The sequence below is a fragment of the Mustela nigripes genome, chromosome 9 (assembly GCF_022355385.1).
Source record: "Mustela nigripes isolate SB6536 chromosome 9, MUSNIG.SB6536, whole genome shotgun sequence".
NCBI lineage: Eukaryota > Metazoa > Chordata > Mammalia > Carnivora > Mustelidae > Mustela > Mustela nigripes.
In genome coordinates, this window is record NC_081565.1 from 77,685,780 (window position 1) to 77,693,716 (window position 7,937).

General features: G+C 35.9%; 1 long non-coding RNA gene across 1 annotated transcript; it reads right to left on the bottom strand.

Annotated features, from left to right (window-relative positions):
* Positions 1 to 1,466: 1,466 nt before the first annotated feature.
* On the bottom strand, positions 1,467 to 7,677 carry LOC132025171 (uncharacterized). Its single transcript, XR_009406447.1, has 3 exons — positions 7,552 to 7,677; positions 3,966 to 4,210; positions 1,467 to 1,534 (listed from the first exon to the last, which is right to left on the bottom strand). It is a non-coding gene; the product is annotated as an uncharacterized LOC132025171 (long non-coding RNA).
* Between the last annotated feature and the right edge of the window lie 260 nt (positions 7,678 to 7,937).

Sequence of the window (7,937 nt, forward strand, 5' to 3'; positions counted from 1 at the left end):
TGTAAGCTTTACAAAAATCAATGAAAATACTTTCTTAATATTATCAGTTTTAAAATTCTCAATGCTAATTGCAATGAAGTCAACATATCCTGACGTAGGATGATCAGCTAATCTAAATATTTGAGAAAATGCCAATTTATATCTTCGGCACCCAGCGTAAGTATGTGTTGAATGAATTAATTAGCTACTACCTAATTAGTTGTTTCATATGATTGCGTTACATTTTGACAGAAGACACAGACCAGCTTTCTAATAATACATTTATTTAGTCAGGTGCAAAGGGGAAAAGATAACTGATGAAATTTGTGTTTGTATATTTGTAGTCCTAACTCTGGTAATGGAAGATTTGGAACAATTCTGAACAGAGACACTCTTGTGAAAGGAAGAAAAAAGTCTATGTGCCTTTTTTAAAATACAACAACGTAAGAGGAACATATAGGTTCATTTTGTTTTGTTTTTGTGGTTACCAGTAGCACAAGTCCAGAGGAATTGCTTTATCTCCCTGGATTTGTAAGGTACTGGCTGACCTTTATAGCAACAATAGATGTGGCCCTTGTGGAAGAATTGAGAACAAAAAGAAGAAATTTTTTTTCAAAGTTAACTTTCAGCTATAACTCTAAAAGATAGTGAAATTCCCAAATATAAAAAGTAACGAAAGTCCGTAATCATATAGGAATATTGTTGTTAGTAATCTGTTGGAAACTTCCTCCACCCACACAATCAAGTGGATTTGTGGAAATAAAAGAAAGCATAGCATATGTTATCATTAACAGCTGAGGGATAATCAGGAGTTAAATGTTTTCTGCATTTGAAATGCCACATACTGCAGCCTTGGAGACATGACTCACTACTGCTGCTGCTTTTATAAGATGAGTCACCAGCTCCAGCTCACTTTACTGAGAGAGACACCAAAAAGTAAAGGAAGAGAAGAAAAGAGAAAAAAAGATCGCAGAAAGCAACCACTATGTGTTACATTTTCAAAGCCTATTTATTTTTACTCCTTTAGTGTAGGCCTGATAGGGAAGAGGAAGCAAAACAATGAGACAACATACAGTGTCTCTCACACACATTATGTGTTAACAGAGCAAAAGTGTATGCCTAAGACTCCATCCAGCAAAAGATCTGGTTTACTAAGGGATTTCCTCGCACCCCTTTATGTTAGGCTCTGTTGGATGCATTACTTCTCGTATGGAGAAAGACATATATTCAGAATCACCAAGAACAGCATTTCACTCATCCCAAACTTTATCCACATCCAGACTTCTTCACTCCTGCTGTCCACAGTCCATGGAAACATTGCTTTAGTTGGCATTTAAAATGTTCTAAATGGGTTTTCCCTTTACCTCTGGATATATCAATAGTCAATTATCGTACGTGCACACACAGACTGAGTTACTAGGGTGATGACGATGGTTAATACTCAGTTATTCCCAACAGAAAAAATATATACACTTTTTAAATTTTACCTGCTCAAGGTAATGAGGTCGTCACATGGATAGTGAAGTTCATATGAGTGCATCTTTATTGGACCTCACTTAAGGAAAAACAGACAAAGTTAGCTGTATAGAACAAGTGGAGGGAACTTTGTTTTCTTAACATCAGTGTGGGAGGCTGAGAATGTGATGGATTAATATTTGATAAGTTTATCTTGCTAAGGATTCAGCAAGAAAAAATGAAAGGAATCACCCTGCCTCCCCCCCCAAAGTAAACCATGATTGGAATTCCTGAGATTGGAATTTCCTTATCCCGATGGACTTTGGAAAGAAAAAAAAAGTTTCTCAGTAGGTCAGGTCCCAGCAAGACAATTTTTTGGGTTTTGGATATCCAGGCACATCTGTAGCAGTGTGTTTCAATGTTTAGGTCAAAATCATTAGTAGAGTACGAAGTCGATTTACTATGTACTGACTGACCAAGATTTAAAAAAAAAAAAAATAGGAGAAACTAGACGAAAAGGAAAATCATGGAAACTATCAGAGTGTGCCATATATTATAAAGTAAATACTATTTTATGAACACTTAGCTTATGGTGATATGTATATATATTTATGAGTGCCCGATGTAAAGATGTAAATGTATTCCGACTGAATGTTATGTTGTGTTTTAAAAAGCTTGAAAAAGATTGAAGATGAGGAGTGAAGTACACATACCCCAAAAAAGTAGAAAATATGTGTCTTCCTAGTTATATAATCGAGAGAATACAACTATATCATAAGGTGCTATGTATACATATGAAGATTGAAATATCACTTGTATTATCCAAAAAATGAAAACAACCCAGTTATCTATCAGTAGAGAAATTATCCCAAAAAATGATATAAGAGGAACAAACTAGGTTAATAAACTTGAATCCATGCTAAAAATGTAATGTTAATCAAAAAGAGCAGTATCCTCTGAAGAAAATGATTTAAACATCAAAACAATAGTATATATTTTAGAAATGCTCACATATGAGACATTACAATAGCGTGATTGAGAAGGACAATTACAGACTCTGGGTACAGGTTAACCCCGAGGAGAAAGGAAGGTGAAAGCCAAAGAGTAAGGGTTTGTTCACCATTTTGTTCACCATACATACATCGCTCTCTCTCTCTTTTTTTTTTAAAGCATTCTGAAATAAGTAGCATTTGTTAAACTTAAGTGTTGGATACAAAGGCGGTTACTTTGTTACTTTCTGTATGCTTAAAAATTTCAAAATTGTATGTTTAAAGTAATCGGACATTGTGTCGAATGTTTCGTCCAAGGTCCTGTTTGTGAGATCCAACCATGTTATGGCAGATATCATTATTGTTTGTACATGTATATATATCTATGTATATATACATATACATATATATGTGTGTATATGGCTTTTCATTATTTTCATTGTCCTATGGTATCCTGTTGTATAACTATATCACGATTTTTTAATCTTTTTTTCTAGTCAAATATTGGATGTTTCTAATTTCTGGCTACTACAAACATGTGGCTGTAAGTATTTTGTGTGTATCTTCTGATCCTTTTGCTAGTTTCATAGGATATGCATACATTTAGCGTTAGTCAGGACTGCCACATAGTTTCCCAAAGTTGTGCCAACGTACCAACACAGCAGTAAAGGAGAAATCTAGTTGTTCTTTAGCCTTCTCAGTATTCGACATTGTCTTTGTTCATTTCAGCAACTCTGGTGTTATGAAGTAGTATTACTTTAGAGTTTTAATTTACCATTCTCCATGACTAATGAAATTGAACATTTTTTAATGTTGGTTATATGTTATATATATTGGTTATATGTTATATATATATATCCAATAACCAACTTATATGTATCCAATAACCAACTTATATGTTGGTTATTGGATATTCTTTTTTTGGACTGCCCGTTCAAGTTTTTGGCCCATTCTTCTAATGGACCATCCACCTATTCCTTATTGATTTGTAGAAATTACTTTTTTTTTCATTCTCTGTACAATGTTCACAAACAGGCAAAACTTTCTACTTCAATTTTTTAATATTTTAAATTTAAATAAATTTACTTACACACACATGATATGCACAAAATAATTGGTCTGATCTAAGGGAGTAATTGAAAGATTCTTAGTCATGGGAGAAACATGGGTTTCGACTTCTCTAAAGCAGATAGTCGACTTGAATCTGCTCATATACATTTGTGTTAGCATGACCACAGCAACGGTTGACGTTGGGGCATTAATTCAGGTTCCACTACTAAGCTGGTCGTTAGCAGTTGAGATCACTGGGGAAAAGAACAAGGTGGTCCCATTTCCCATTTCACTAGATTTTCTGAAACTTCGTATTCTGGTACAATCTAAGGATAAAAGAAAAGGTGCTGAAAACTCATTTATGTTGGGCTTACTGCTTTGCTCCTGGTGTGAGTTTGGAGGTAAAGGCTAATTTTATTTATAACTTAGATGAATGCTACATTTTTTTTCTGTTTAATTCCAATGTCCACCAAACAAAAACAGCTAACATACTTAGGCTTGGGTCTCTCTGCCTTTCTATATTTTCTTCTGTAGTTGAGAAATCTTAGAGAAGACAGAAACTCAGATTCAGTGGTGGCTTAGTATCTATTCCTGTGTGACTGAGGAAAAGTCAGTAGATGATTTGGTGAGTCATTTCTGACACTTCCGTCCACAGGATCATGCTAGAATTAGTGACTTGATGTTGCAGAAATCTGTCTTATCTTTGCATATGGAATCCTTCTTCCTCTCTTTTTATCCTAAAAAATAAGAGAGAGAGAGAGAGTATAACACTGTCACATTGGCTGTTGTAACTAATTTTATTCCAATAAATTTTCAAGAAGTTTTGGAGGAGGAAAATTAAGATGTGTGTTAAGATCAGGAGGTCAAACTCTGTTTTCTAGGCTCAAGGAAAGCAATGGAGTTATTTAAAGCCAAAGTTAGGAAATTTCAGGTTTCCTAACGCCAGTTTAACTACCACACATTTTGTACACAGATCCTTCTACAGCTCTTAGTATTTTGTGCCATCACAGTGATTTTCCCTTCTGTGTCAACACACTTGGAGCAAAACCTTTCAGTGGCAAAAGAAAAAAGTAGGAACTCATTGCATAATAATATTTGTATGAGCAATAGATACTTCTTAACTCAAAAGCCCAACTGACAAGACACTCATTCATTGCTGCTAGAAATACAAAACAGCACAGCTTTTTAGGAGATAGCCTGTCAGTTTCTTACAAAATTAAACAAGATCTTTTATAACCCAGCAATTGCACTCCTAGATATGTACTCAAATGACTTGGGAAATTCATGCCCACACAGAAACCTGCACAAAAATGATTCTAGCGGTTTTATTTACAAATGCCAAAAACTGGAAGCAACTGAGATGTCCTTCAGTAGGTGAACACATGAACAACCCCTTTCATGTCCACACAATGGAATTTTACTCAATGATAAAATCAGGTGTTAATCCTGGAGAAGACCTGAAAAAATCTTAAATACATATTGCTAAATGACATGAGGGGTTTGAGAAGGCTCTATACTATACGATTCCGACTACATGAGTTTCCCGAAACGCAAACTGTAGAGACAGCAGAGAGTCTCATAACTGCCAGGGGTAGGGAGAAGGGGAGAGGGAAGGAGTAAGTGGATTTTTAGGGCAGGGAAATTCTTTTGTGTGATACTGTAATGTTACATGCATGACATTATTATTATATGACATTATTAGCAAAATCTACAGAACTATACAGCATGGAAAGTAAACCCTAATGTAAAAGTAGGGCATTAGTCAATAATAATGTATCAATATTGGTTCACCAGTTATAACAAATGCACCAGACAAACACAAGATATTCATAGTAGAGGACACTGAGGGGCACCTAGGTGGCTCAGCCAGTTAAGCATCCACCTTCAGCTCAGGTCATGCTCCCGAGGCTCTGGGATCGAGCCCTGCACTGGGCTCCCCTCTCAGCTGGGAGCCTGCTCCTCCCTCTCCCTCTGCCCCTCCCCTGGCTTGTGTGTATGCTCACTCTCTCTAATAAATAAATTTTTAAAACTTCTAAAAAAGTAAAATAATAGAGGACACCAAGGCCAGTGGTAGAGGGAATAGAACTCTCTGTACTTTCCATTATTCTGTAAATCTCGAATTTCTCTAAACATGACATTATATGGATAAGAGTTTTGGAAGCATCTTGGAGAGAAAGTGGCTTGAGAAGAACCTAGGAGCTAAGAATGTGGGGGAAAGTGTAGGCAACTCTTAGATATCTGCATATACTTGCATAACATGTGGGAAAATGGGGAGCGACAAGATCTTAATTGTGATGTAGAATTAGAAAATCGTAATGTATTTTTAATTGAAAATCTATAAAATCATTAAAGGAAGAGAATTGAAGTAACAGGGGAAACAGGATACTGAAAGAACAAGCTTCCAGAAGCTTTTGCGGAGACAGAGCTCTGGTACGGAACAAGAGTTACTGCCCTTTGGGATGAGGGATATCTCTTCCACAGAGAAACTCCTCATAGTCTCCTTTTTTGATCATTTGATGGGAGAAAAAAGAGGAACACTGAGTCCTTGGGTAGAACAAATGTAGTCCTGCTGAGGGGCAGCGACAGAGAAGTAGTGGCAAGAAACCTCACCTATGTTCAAAGGGAAGACAATACAAAGACACAGGGAGAGGACAGCCATCTACAAAGAAAGAGCATTTTGGAACAAGTCCATGCCTCACGGCCCTCAGAAAAAACCAACCCTGCCAATACCTTGATCTTCGAACTTCTAGCCTCCAAAACTGTGAGAAATTAAATTTCTGTTAAGTCTATAAATTTCTATTACAGACTCACTTAACCAAGTACCTGCTTGATTAAATGCCCTCATATAGACTTAAAGCCCCACTAGCATATGATTAATAATTTTTTTCCTTGTAGAAAATTCAGTGAATTAGCAAATTGTGAGTGTTCGGTATTGTTTTTTGTAATTCCTGCTAAATCTATGAGCCCAGTGTCCAGAGATAAATTATACATATATTATAATGGAGATAAAATGTAATGTTTAATGGATTTCTGTGAGAAATTTCTCTTTGTTTGGAAAATATTGCTACTTGCCTCTTACTTAATCCTTTCCAGTGACCCTCCCTCCTTGATGTAGCAGAGTTGAGACTAGAGAGTCCTGTGGTCTTAAGGAAGACAACGGATGGGTCAGAATGCCTCCCTCATGACGCCATTGCCTCGTCATGCCTATAGAATTATAGCTAAAGATCAACAAATCCTTTAGTGTGCATCCCCAAGAATGTGAGGTCCAGAAACTTCTTACAGTTGAAAAGAAATTTATCTCACTGATGAAAAGTGAAGATAAATTTTGTTTGTACTCTTTTAGATAAAATAAATAGCTGGACAGTAAGATAAACTTTTGACTGATCTTTATCTCCTGGTGTCTTGAAGTATTGATATTATAAAAATTAAAAATATTTTGTCCACAGTAAATGGCTATCTCTAATTTTGACAAAGTCCTAAACAACCTCTTTCACTTCCTTATTGCAAGACAGATGTAACTTAGTTTAATGGTAACAGATAATGCTTGGGTTTTACAACAACACACCACCTTTTTTCTCCATGCATAATGATGGCATGGAATTTAAGACCAATTTTCATTATGGAATGATTTGAGATGTCTTGCAATGCCATAATTGTAAAAAAGAAAAATAAAAAAAAACTATGGGAAGTGACTTCTGTGTAGCTAGCTAGTATATAAAAACCATCTTTGAATTTTTTTAGATATTTTATATTTTTTATACATCCATGTAAATATGGAAGATCATGAAACTGTCATAAAATAAGCATCAAAATATAAGCTAAAAGGGGGGGGAACGCTGCACACATTTTATAACCAAGATCACATCTTTAAGCTCAAAGCCAAACATGCAAATTCTAACATTTTCCCTAAATCTGCTACATAACCAGGAGTCTTTTGGAAAGACTAAAAATAAGCAAAATGTGAAAAAAAACAATTCTAAATTCCTCATGTGATAGCCAGATTCAGAAGAACCCCAAGAAATTTAAATGCAGCTAATGAGTGTACAGTGCACAATCTGAGAGAATTAAAGATCCTTACCCTTCCGATGAAGGGCACCAATGTAGTTCTTCTTCCTCTCTGAAACTATATCCCTGTTGCCTGGTTAAGGTCTTGCATTTTTAAGAGGCTGTGGCAGGTGCTTGCAATATGCACATTGAGGTTTAATTTCCATCTGGGTGAACAAGAAGTCAGCTGCCTGGGGCTGAGGCATATTTGCTGTGAACACAGGTAAATTTGTTTAAAGTACTCTAAGTGTCAAGAGAATAAGGGCTTAGTTGGGTGGAGAGAGAGCACAAAAATCTCACCAGGATTAGAAATGATGGGTTAGGCAAATACTCTTTACAGCACTTGATATTTGCAATATGGAAATGAAATGAAGATCAGAAAAACTGCCTCATGGACTTCTTAAAATTTAGTATCTCCTC